Here is a 12,317-nt window from a genome sequence, read left to right on the forward strand (position 1 = left end):
ACTCCCCAGCAAACCACAGGTCCTTTCAAACAAAGGGGGAGATGGGCTCACCTGCAGTGAAGTTAAGGTGACTAGGGAAGGTGCTTGCCTGGGAAGCAATGGGTTAGCTAGGAGGGTGGAGCCACTGGAGAAATCTTGGAAAGGTAAAACCCTCAGACAAAGAGTTCCCTCTCTCATGCTTTACTCTTGCCGCTTGTTCCTCTCTTGCTCCAGGACCCGCACCCGCCCCGTCCTCTCAGCATAGCCATGTGGCCTTAAGCAGCCACATGGTCCAGGGCCATCTGGACTCCACACTCAGGATGTGGGACTGGACTTTAACATGGAGCAGAGACTCTGGCCAGTGGCCTTAATTCTTGCCATACTGAAGACAAGATTGGACTTTTTCCATGGTGGGATAAGGTGAAACTCAAGGGTTTAATGACACAGAAATAAAGGTCACTCATCCTCTTGTGTGAGTCTCAGGAAATTCCTTTACTTGTGACATCACAAGAACTCCACTTCCACCAATAACAGATAGGGACACACATGGCACCCCACTGATGACAATCTGACATTCTGAAGGTGCACTTAAGCACCTGCACAAGAAGAGATCAGGAGGTCTTTCTGAGAATTAATATTGTTCAACCTGGAGGTGACCATTTTTCACCATTTCCTCTCCTTATTTTGTGATTTATCATTCACTCACTCAAAAAATACATTGGTTCTCTACTCATCAGACACAATCCAAGACATGATCCTTGTAGTCAAGTTGCACTGTTTTTGACCCCCAACATCTAGATCTATTACACACTGTAGCAAGCTCTTACAAAATGTCTGATGAAGTGATGATAAAAAGAAAGAACAACTAGGTAATATAATGTAGAATAATATATTCAGAAGTTTTTAAATCTTGGGAAAAACTACTTGCCTTAAATATTTGTTTTTATTTATTAAATAGTACATATTATACACAAGATTTTTTGCCTCAAACTGTTGCCAATATATATAAAAACACTCCTTATCTTTAGTAATGAGTGACACTTAGAGTAATAAATGCTTTCCAAAGAATGGTTTCCCAATTATCTACATGAGAAGGATCTGCAAACTTATTTAGGAATGAAGATATTTAGTCTGAAATTCTTAAATAAAGAATAATTGCTTTAACTAAGGGTAGGCTCAAAATGAAATTGAGCCACAAATCAAAAGGGTGTTAACTAAAAGAGAAGTCCTGATGCTGGACAATGAAGACTATTAGGGGTCCCTGCCCACACCAGGAAGATATTTGGAGCAAAGGCACAGAAGAGCAGGCAAATTATAGGCTCACTTGAGAGATAATAAAAACTTTTCCAATGAGGAGACACCAAGCAGGAACTTCTTAGTGTTAACAAAGGGAGAATTTTAATAAGGAAAATAACATTTGCCCTCAGATGAGCATCCTGAAGTAACCCACAATAAATAGTAGACACGCCATCCAAAAACATTCTGGTATTGGCAACTGGGTGACAGATTTTCAATGTTAAGGTAAGAAAATTGTTAAATTAAATGTGTTCATAATGCCACTTTGCCCAGGTACTAGAATTTATCTCCCAGATACTATAAATAACATCAAGAAACCTATTCTTTTTTCTTTTTTAAAAAAAAATGTGTTTTTATTGATTTTAGAGAGGAAAGGAGAGGGAGAAAGAGATAGAAACATCAATGGTGAGAGAGAATCATTGATCGGTTGCCTCCTGCATACCCCACACAGTGGATCGTGCTCACAACCTGGGCAGGTGCCCTGACCTGGAATCGAATCATGACCTCCTGGTTCATAGGCCAATGCTCAACCACTGAACCACACCAGCTGGGCGAGAAACCTATTCTAATCAGAACCTATTAGATGTGTAATATAAACAATAATCAAAGTGTTATTAAACAAAATTCCATTTTAAAATAAAATGCTCTAATTAATAATCATGTGTGGCTTCTTCAGTTAGTACATTCAAAGAGTGTCTCATGGCTGGGTCTAGAAACTACAAAGCAAGATTTTGCAACCCTGGCTGCAAATGATCCACTTGGGGAGATATAAAAAGTTCCCATGCCAGGGTTCCACTCTCAGCAGTTCTTATCCAATGAGTCCAAGGAAAGCTCAAATGTGGGTATTTATTTTCTAGAGAGACATCACCGTTTGAATGGAGTCATTAAGTGGAACAGGAAATCATCAGCTGCTGTGGGGTTGCTGCCAAACCTGTAAAGCTGTAAGCCTCTGAAGTTCACAACCTTGGCTGCTTCTTTCAACCATTTGGGAGCTTGTAAAAATCATGAGGTCCAGAGTGCATCCCAGACCAATTAAATCAAAACCATTGAGAGAGGAATTTAGACATCAGCTTTAAAATATTTGTAGCCAAGGTCCAGAAGCAGGCTTTAAATGGCTTTACTATTAGAAGTCCCATAAGAATTAGAATAGCAGGTGTTTAGATCTCTAGTTCTTATGGAAAAATGATCAATCAAAACAGTTATCTAAACTGCTGAGCCTCATTGCTTCAGTTCCATTAGTTGTCACTCTTCACCTAGGATTTGTGAAAGGACACTGCTTGCCTGAAGGTACTGGCCATTTCAATTCCTATCATCTGTGCATGTATCCCACAGTAAGGAGGCTCTTACTAGTAATACATCATAGGATTCTGTCGTGGCCAAGTTGTAAAGCACTAATATCTCAACATTGACCTAAATTGGGCCTCTGGTAGGGAAATTCAAGACTATAATTTACTGCATGCTTGTGCAATTAAAGGACAGAACTGTCTATCTGATGAAACAGGCAGTAATGAATGGAAGAAGTCCCATTTTTAACAGATATTGCTACAAATGTGACCCTGATTAATGCACTTGCTAAGAGTTCACTATTTTTAGGAACAACTAGCTGCAAATAGGTAGCACAACATCTATGATAGAGTTTCCATTTTTTAAAGAAGCATTTCTTTGTAAACAAGTGATGTTTTATAACAGTATAAAGCAATTTTCCATAGGCATTATAGAGTTGATTTTGTTCTCTCCAAAACAGTCAACACATTTTATATCTCTGAAAATCATTTTAAACTCAATTTATTCCAATTTACTGGCAGAGCATAAATATAGCTTTGTCTCTGTACAACAGTGAAAACAAAAAAAAGAGCATCCTATTTAGTAATGCACTTGATAACTTAGATTTCAAATTTTGAGAAAGAAAAACAAAGAGAAATGCACTCAGTTTGAATGTTTGCCTTTGCATGGATGGCCCTAAGCAAAACTGGGGAGTAAATCTAGTTTGGTTTATAGTTTCATCATGGGCCTGGGAGCCTACTCAGGCACTCTCTTTCTGCTCCTCCTCTCCTTTCCAGAGCTTATAAGTATTAGTTATTTGTTTCTTAATAAGAATGTTCATTTTTAATAAGCCCCCTCCCAATGATATTTGCATTTTAAGACTTACCTTTGTTATTTTTATTATAATAATAACTAGAGGCCCAGTGCACTAAATTCGTGCACGGGGGTGGGGGGGTGTCCCTCATCCCAGCCTGCACCCTCTCCAATCTGGGACCCCTCAAGAGATGTCCAACTGCCCGTTTAGGCCCCATCCCAGTGGGATCGGGCCTAAACGGGTAGTCCAACATCCCTCTCACAATCCAGGACTGCTGGCTGACAACCAACTGCTCGCCTGCCTGCCTGCCTGATTGCCCCAACCGCTTCTTGCCTGCCAGCCTGATCACCCCCTAACCACTCCCCTGCCAGTCTGATTGATGCCTAACTGCTCCCCTGCTGGCCCGATTGTCCCTAACTGCCCTCCCCTGCTGGCCTGGTCACCCCTAATTGCCCTCCCCTGCTGGTCTCGTCACCCCTAACTTCCCTCCCTTGCCATCCTGGTCGCCCCTAACTGACCTCCCCTGCCAACCCGGTCACCCCTAACTGACCTCCCCTACTGGCCTGGTCCCTCCCAACTGCCCTCCCCTGCAGGCCTGGTCCCCCCCAACTGCCCTCCCCCGAATGCCTGGTCACCCCTAACTGCCCTCCCCTGCTGACCTGGTCTTCCCAAATGCTCTCCCCTGCAGGCCTGGTTCCCCCCAACTGCCCTCCCCTGCAGGCCTGCCCACCCCTCACTGCCCTCCTCTGCCGGCCCAGTTACCCTTAACTGCCCTCCCCTGAAGGCCTTATCTCCCACAACCGCCCTCCCCTGCTGGCCATCTTGTGGCTGCTACCTTGTGTCCACATGGGGGCGGCCATCTTTGACCACATGGGGGCAGCCATCTTGTGTGTTGGAGTGACAGTCAATTTGCATATTACCCTTTTATTATATAGGATGATAATAATAATAGTGGTTGTTATTATTATAAAGGAGCAGTCACCCTCAAGAAAGTTAGAAAAATTGTAAATATATCCATACTCAAAGTGGAGTTGTTTACTCCCAGCCAGAGTTGCCCAGAAAAAAAGAAAAAAAAAATTCATTACATATACTTACATCTTAAAAGAAATAGAGACCTATTATATAAGTCTTTGTTGTGCCAAAAGGAAGAAAAATGAATTTAGAATATTTTAAAAAGGACTGGTAGAAGAGAAGATGCTGGAATGAATGACTCAGAAATAAGAGATCTGAGAGCTCGGAGAGGCAGCAATTATTAGGAATTCTACAAGGGTGGCGATGATCCTATGGAGATGGTAGGACACAAATTAGACATTGATGGGATGGGATGGAAAATTTCATTCAACAATTCAGTCTATCTCTACATTGATTTCATACAGATTGAATATCCAGATGATTGACTTTTTAAACCTATGACAAAATGGATTTTATGTTATTGCTGGTTTTGCTTTGAGAAAATGCTATCTTGGAAAGAACTGAGAAAATATTTCCACAGGCAGAGACCTTTTGACATGAGGAGATAAACAAGAAGTTAATTTTGAGTAGCTTCAATTCATTTAGATAAAACTTTGCTTTTAGCCTGACCATTTAATACATTGCACTTCTTTTTTTTTTCTTTTTTTTTAATATATTTTATTGATTTTTTACAGAGAGGAAGAGAGAGGGATAGAGAGTTAGAAACATCGATGAGAGAGAATCATCGATCAGCTGCCTCTTGCACACCCCCTACTGGGGATGTGCCCGCAACCAAGGTACATGCCCTTGACCAGAATCGAACCTGGGACCTTTCAGTCCGCAGGCCGACGCTCTATCCACTGAGCCAAACCGGTTTTGGCACATTGCACTTCTTGCTGCCTTCTCCTTTTGTACATGAATTACCTCCTGTAGTACCTATAGCGTCATGTCTCCCTTCTTCACATTGCTCCCCATTGGCTGTTACAACAGCACAGTCCTTCAGTCAACTGCTGTTTCATGACCATCCCACCTTATGTGTTTTGCTGGTTCCTCCTCTTGGTGAGCCGCCATCATCTACCAGAGCTGTCTTTCTCTCCTCCCCCACCCTCCTCTCCATCCTCCCCAAGCTCAGAACCTCACTGCTTTTTCTACTCCCAGAATTTCCCAATGCCACTGGAGATTCACACTGAGCATTTTTCCTGAGGTCTAAGCAGTCATCATTTTACACTTTGATCCTGTTCTACTCTCTGACTTTGTCTCTCTTTTTTTCTCCTCCTTCTGAAATTCTGGCTGAAAGAAAAACTCTCTGTGCTCCAAACGTGTGCCAGATTTTCTCATCGTTAGGTCTCTGCTCACTATTGACTCCACTGATAATATCCAACCCCATCATCTCCACCTATGAAAATCCTACCCATCCTTCAAGCCCAGCTCAACTCTTTAATGGGCAAATGTATAACTGAATGAAGGCCCCAGGACAATACTGACCACAGTCATATAGCTGGGTTCTCAGTGTGGCCTTTTGACCACAGTGCTGCCCTTTTGACCACATCAGCAATGCACTTTTTTTTCCCTTTCAAATGATAAGAGAAAGGTTACTTAGAAAGTTACATAGGTAGTGGAAGTGAGCCAGCTGGGCTGCATAGGCTTCAGGGAACAAGTTACAAAAGCAAAAGAAGGGCCCTTGGAGTTTAGAAGAGAGAAAAGCAAAGGTAACGTGACTGGAGGAAAAACAGGAGGAATGGAAAGGTATGGGCATGCTCCTGGGAGAAAGACCACACCCAGCACTGTTCGTTTTTATTTTTTTTTAATATGTTTTTATTGATTTCAGAGAGGAAGAGAGAGAGAGAGAAACATCACTGTGAGGAGAAACATTGATGGGCTGCCTCCCACACCAGGGATCAAGCATACAACCTGGGCATGTGCCAATTGGGAATTGAACCAGAAACCTTCTAGTGCATGGGCTGGTGCTCAACCAACTGAGCTCATCCGCCAGGGCAGCACTGCTCATTTTTAATCAACACCCATAGAAATTCCATAGTTCAGTTTATCAAAAGTCAAAAGGAAACTATGTGCCCAAAGTCCCCATACCTAAATCATAATTTTCTTTTGCACATATAGCAGCTTTTAAAAAGTGCCCAAGACTTTCTTCCTGAGCTACAAAATCTGTCCTGCCTGCCCTCCAGCCCTTAGCTCTGTATTTTCAATTCTCTCTTCTCTCTCCCATCCCCCACTTCCCCTCTCTCTTTTATTGATTTTAGTACCTTCCTTGATGGGAAGGTGACATAATCCTGTAGGGAATCAAGTAGATACTTCCAATTAGATTTATTACAAGTTCCCTTAAGAACCGATTAGAGAGGAAGAATCCCAAGTGTCTGATTCCCTCAATAATCCCCAGCAGCATTTTTGGAGTGTTTGCCAACACGAGGCTAGGTTTTAAATACCACATTTAGTAATCTAACACCAAGGGATCCTTGGAAGCTTGCAAAACCATGGGTAAAGTAGTAATTTACTGACTGAAAAAACAGAAATATGAAAGCCTCATCGAAAGGTAGTTCAGGGTGGTGGTTAATTTGTGCATGATCTCTGTAGTCAGATGGTGCTGGGATTTTTAACTCCAGTGACACCACTCACCAGCTGTAAGACTTGGGGCAAATTACTTAACTTCCCTGAGCCTCAGTTTTCTCATCTGTAAAATGAGGGTAATGATAGGGCTTTTGGAAGAATTAAATGAAGTCAACAGAATGCTTGCCATGTAGTGTTCACATAAATGGCAGGTATTATCATTACCATGGACACTGATATTCCAGTGAATCATGAACTGCTTCCCACTTCCAAAACCATGGCCTTGCAGTTGCTAAGCTATTTGTGCATTCTTCAGACTATAAGGAAGATGGAAAGAAAGGAAAAGAAGATGAGGCAAGAAGAGGTTTTCCTACTTTCAGTGGGCTCCAGGCTCTTATTGTTGCCAAACTTTATAAAGTATGATAGAGATAATATTTTGAAATTATTTTTCTTTCCCTCTTTTATAAATCTTGCTCCTTACAGCCATTTAGCTAGTATATCCTGAGGAAATTCTTAATTAGGATAGAGGAAAATCTACACTAATAAAAGAGAAAGATGCAAATTGACCATACCTGTGTGATGCCCACAAGCCAATCAGGAGTGAGTATGCAAATTAACTCAACAAAGATGGCGAGTTAATTTGCATACACAGGCACGGAGCGAAGACTGAAGACTGAAGAGGCTTGGCTTCTCCGCTGCGGCCAGAGCAGAGAAGCCAAGCCTCACTGTGGCCAGAGTGAAGAAGACTAGGCTTGAGGCTTGGCTTCTCTGCTGCGGCTGGAGCGAAGGCCTGGGTTCCGGGTGCCAGAGGAAAACCGGTGCCGGCAGACAGGGGAAGGAAGGCCTATTGCACGAATCTTCATACAATGGGCCTCTAGTATTATATAAATGAAGTCTTTCCTTCTGGCCTGGTGGTTTGTGGGAGAAATAACAGAAGGCAAAAGGACAAGCAAGGTCATCCCCTCCAGGCCACAATCTGGATGAGGGTGGTTAAGAGATGATATATAAACTAAGGAAGAGCCATACACAGAAGCAGAAGGGACTTGTGCCCCAGTCCTTGTTCAGAACTCTGAGAGGAGACTGCCATGTAGAATGGCCTACACCATCCTGGGACTACCATAGCACAATGAAGATAGTGGGGAGGCACGGTTAGTAGAGAGAGAGCCTGTGTGCCCCCTCCCATGCCTGCATTGGCTCTAAAGGGAGCATGGAAAGGCTCCAGAAGTTTCCACAATCTCCTGTGGGAAATAAAGTAAGCAACAGAATTGGCAGTCTCAGAACCTGCTAATGTAGGCGCTCTGTGGTTAAATGTGAGGTAACTCTAAATCTAATATCAAGGCTGATGCCTAGGCCAAGGACCAAAGAGAGGACCTGGCTAAGACTCGGTGAGGTCTGCAAGTCTTGGCAGATGTAAGGTGGGTGGATTTAACTGAACCAAAGAATAATACTGCACAGGGGGAAGCACCACAGAAAGGCTCCAGGAACCTGACTGGATCAGCCACCCTACAGCAGAGGCATGGACAGGACAGGACCTGCACTCAGATCAAGTCTAGTCTCTCTTGTCACAGTGATGTTCACATGCCTAAACACCATGCTGGCAGAAATGTGCAGACAGAGAAGTGGGAAATGGACAGGGAGGAAACCTGAAAGATGGCTCATCTGCTCTACGTGGGACAGATTAACTTTGCCCATAGAGAAGTCTGGCCTTTGCCCTAAGAGGTCATCATTAAAACACTTGGAATATTCTGCCTAGTTACCTGGGAGCCTTAGGGCATACCAGATAGTCTATGCCAGTGGTCGGCAAACTCATTAGTCAACAGAGCCAAATATCAACAGTACAACGATTGAAATTTCTTTTGAGAGACAAATTTTTTAAACTTAAACTTCTTCTAACGCCACTTCTTCAAGAGAGACTCGCTCAGGCCGTGGTATTTTGTGGAAGAGCCACACTCAAGGGGCCAAAGAGCTGCATGTGGCTCACGAGCCACAGTTTGCAGACCACGGGTCTATGCTAACAATGTGACCTAGGCTAACAATGTGGGGGCTTTGGGCCACCCCTATCAACTCAACTTCAGGAGGGGCTGGAAGCTAAGATCATTCAGGTGGTCAACTATGTGACCAAGCTTCCAGCGCAAACTCTAGACATCATAGCTTACGTGAGCTTCCCTGAAGCAATACTTTGTGTGTGTTGTCACAAATCAATACTGGGATGACTCCACTGGGAAAGGATAACTGGAGGCTTTGGAACTCTCCTAGACTCTGCCCCAGGCATCCCTTCCCTTGGCCAATTTTTATCTATCACTTTTGCTGTGATAAACCCTAACTGTGAGTATTCAGTGAGTTCTGTAAATCTTCTACTGAATTATGGAACCTGAGGGTTGTCTTGGGATTCCCAATCTTTGCATACCCCAAAGACACTGAGCTTCCTGGCATGGCCAATGGGGAAAAATATATCCATTTGAGAAGACAAAGAAGCCTCATTGTCTTATCAATGTTGAGTGACAGTTTGTAAATATGTGAACCTACTACCTAAGCAAGTAAGGACTCCTTACCACTCCAAATAAGGCATGAAGGAATCAAGGTTGGTTAGTCTTTCTTCCCTCAGAATAAGGAAGAGGACGCGAGCACTGCCTTCAAACATCTTAAAACTGTCATGTGAGAAAGGAACTAGAACTAATTTGTCTGAGAGAAATTATAGAGGGCCAGATTTCAGTTTATTCTAAACACAAAACTTAGTGATAATCAGAGGCCTCTAAACACAGAAGGAGCTGGCTCAAAAATAGTTGAGTTCCGGGAGAACCAAGATGGCAGCATAGGTAAACACCTATACTTGCTGCCTCTCACAACCACATCAAAATTACAACTAAAAGGCAGAACAACTACCACCCAGAACCATGGGAAAGCTGGCTGAGTGGAAGTTCCACAACTAGAGAGGAGAAGAAAGTGCATTGAGACTGTTAAGAGGTACGGAGGCGCAGAAAGTGCTGGCACCTGGATGTGCTGCTCTTTTAATCAGGAGGTAGATACAAACTCCTGCTTGCTCTGAACTCTAGTTCCAGGCGAGACTCTGGGGGACCCAGACACATACGGGGAGAAACTGGACTGTCTGGCATCGGGACAGGAACATGAGGGCGGTTTTCTCTCAGAGGTGCTTGCAGCGATCATTGTTCCTGTGCAGGGGCACAGGACGTGGAGACCTGGGGACCTCTCCGGTTCAGGGCTGACTGGCAGCCATTGCTGTTTGCTCCACCCTGGTGATTCCCAGAGATGCCACCCCACCCAACTTACAACCCCACCCAAGCTGTGCGCATCAGCTTTTGCATATGAATGGCCTGTCCTTTCGCCTAAAACAAATTGCAGCTGGATCAGAGAACCCCAGAGCTTCCAAAAGAAGGCCCAAGGCTGTATACACAGTCCACAAAGGGGTACACCAAGAGTGTCCACCTCAGGTAACTGGGAGGCTGACCCGTTGAACCAATAGGACACCTAGTACACAAAGCTACCCAACCAACTCAGGGAAGCAGCGAAAATGAGGAGGCAAGGAAACAGATCCCAAATGAAAGAAATGGAGGCGAACAAACGAATGGACATAGAGTTCAAAACCATGGTTATAAGGTTTTTCAAGAATTTCATGGAAAAGGCCAATAAATTTAATGAGACCCTCGAGGATATGAAAAAGGACCAACTAGAAATTAAACATACACTGACTGAAATAAAAAAATATTATACAGAGACCCAACAGCAGACTAGAGGAACGCAAGAATCAAGTCAAAGATTTGGAATACAAAGAGGCAAAGGACACTCCTCCAGAGAAGCAAGAAGAGAAGAGAATTCGGAAAGTTGAAGATAGTGTAAGAAGCCTCTGGGACAACTTCAAGCGTACCAACATCAGAATTATGGGGGTGCCAGAAGAAGAGAGAGAGCAAGACGCTGAAAACCTATTTGAAGAAATAATGACTGAAAACTTCCCCCACCTGGTGAAAGAAATAGACGTACAAGGCCAGGAAGCACACAGAACCCCCCAAAAAAAGGAATCCAAAGAGGACACCAAGACAAATCATAATTAAAATGCCAAGGGCAAAAGACAAAGAGAGAATCTTACAAGCAGCAAGAGAAAAACAGTTAGTTACCTACAAGGGAGCACCCATACGATTATCAGCTGATTTCTCAACAGAAACTATGCAGGCCAGACAGGAGTGGCAATAAATATTCAAAGTGATGAATACCAAGAACCTACAACCAAGACTACTCTACCCAGCAAAGTTATCATTCAGAATTGAAGGGCAGATAAAGAGCTTCACAGATAAGAAAAAGCTAAAGGAGTTCATCACCACCAAACCAGTATTATATGAAATGCTGAAAGGTATTCTTTAAAAAGAGGAAAAAGAAGAAAAAAGTAAAGATAAAAATTATGAACAACAAATACATATCTATCAACAAGTGAATCTAAAAGTCAAGTGAATTAAAAATCTGAGGAACAGAATAAACTGGTGAACATAATAGAATCAGAGGCATAGAATGGGAGTGGATTGATAATTCTCAGGGGGAAAGGGGTGTCTGTTGGGGGGGGTACGGGAAGAGTCTGGACAAAAATCATATACCTATGGATAAGGACAGCGGGGGGCGGGGGAGGTAAGGGCCAAGGGGGGGGTGGGAACCAGGTGGTGGGGAGATATGGGGGGAAAAAGGAGAAACAATTGTAATAATCTGAACAATAAAGATTTATTTAAAAAAAAGAATAGTGTGTATTTCATCTGATGAAAATATGTGATAATGTTTGCATTTTGCCATTACTGGCACATCTGGGTATCCAGTCCTTTTATATTTAGTGATTGCTATGGACTAAATTGTGTCTTCCCAAAATTTTTATGTTGAAGATGGGGTTTTTAAAAAGCTATACCGGTTAAATGAGGTCATATGGGTAGGATCTTAATTCAATAGGATTGGTGGCCTTATGAGTGAAGGAAGAGAGAATAAGATTTCTCTCTTTCTCCTCCATGTGAGGACACTGCCAGAAGGCAGCCAGGAAGAGAGCTCTCACCAGGAACAGAACCCTGCTTGACCCTGATCTTGGACTTTCTAGCCTCCAGAACTATAAGAAAATAAGTGTCTATTGTTAATGCCATCTGGCCTATGGTATTTTGCTATGGCAGCCTTAGTAGACTAGGACAGTGATCTTTCAGTGATCTACTGACTTAGTTCCTGCCCGTGTAATATTATTCATATTATTATGGCTGTTATATACAACAAAATATATAAATATACCTTAGTGTATTTATAGAGGCAGACAAAGCGTTAACAGTGGCATTTCTGGAGATAGACCCAAGTAGGTGATCATTGATGAAATCAAGATTAGGATCTGCTGTAAATGCTAGCTTCTGTATGCATATTAACAACTGCTGACATAGAGTTGGAATTTTACAATGGCAAAAATCCTATCATTTCAAAACTA

The 12,317-nt window shown here is 42.9% G+C and overlaps 1 long non-coding RNA gene across 2 annotated transcripts in view; it reads right to left on the minus strand.

Moving 5' to 3' along the window:
• The window catches only part of LOC307112954, a 78,182-nt gene that overhangs the window by 11,469 nt on the left and 54,396 nt on the right, over nucleotides 1–12,317 (minus strand). The window lies entirely within an intron of this gene.

The sequence above is a fragment of the Cnephaeus nilssonii genome, assembly GCF_951640355.1.
Source record: "Cnephaeus nilssonii genome assembly, chromosome: 16".
Classification (NCBI taxonomy): domain Eukaryota; kingdom Metazoa; phylum Chordata; class Mammalia; order Chiroptera; family Vespertilionidae; genus Cnephaeus; species Cnephaeus nilssonii.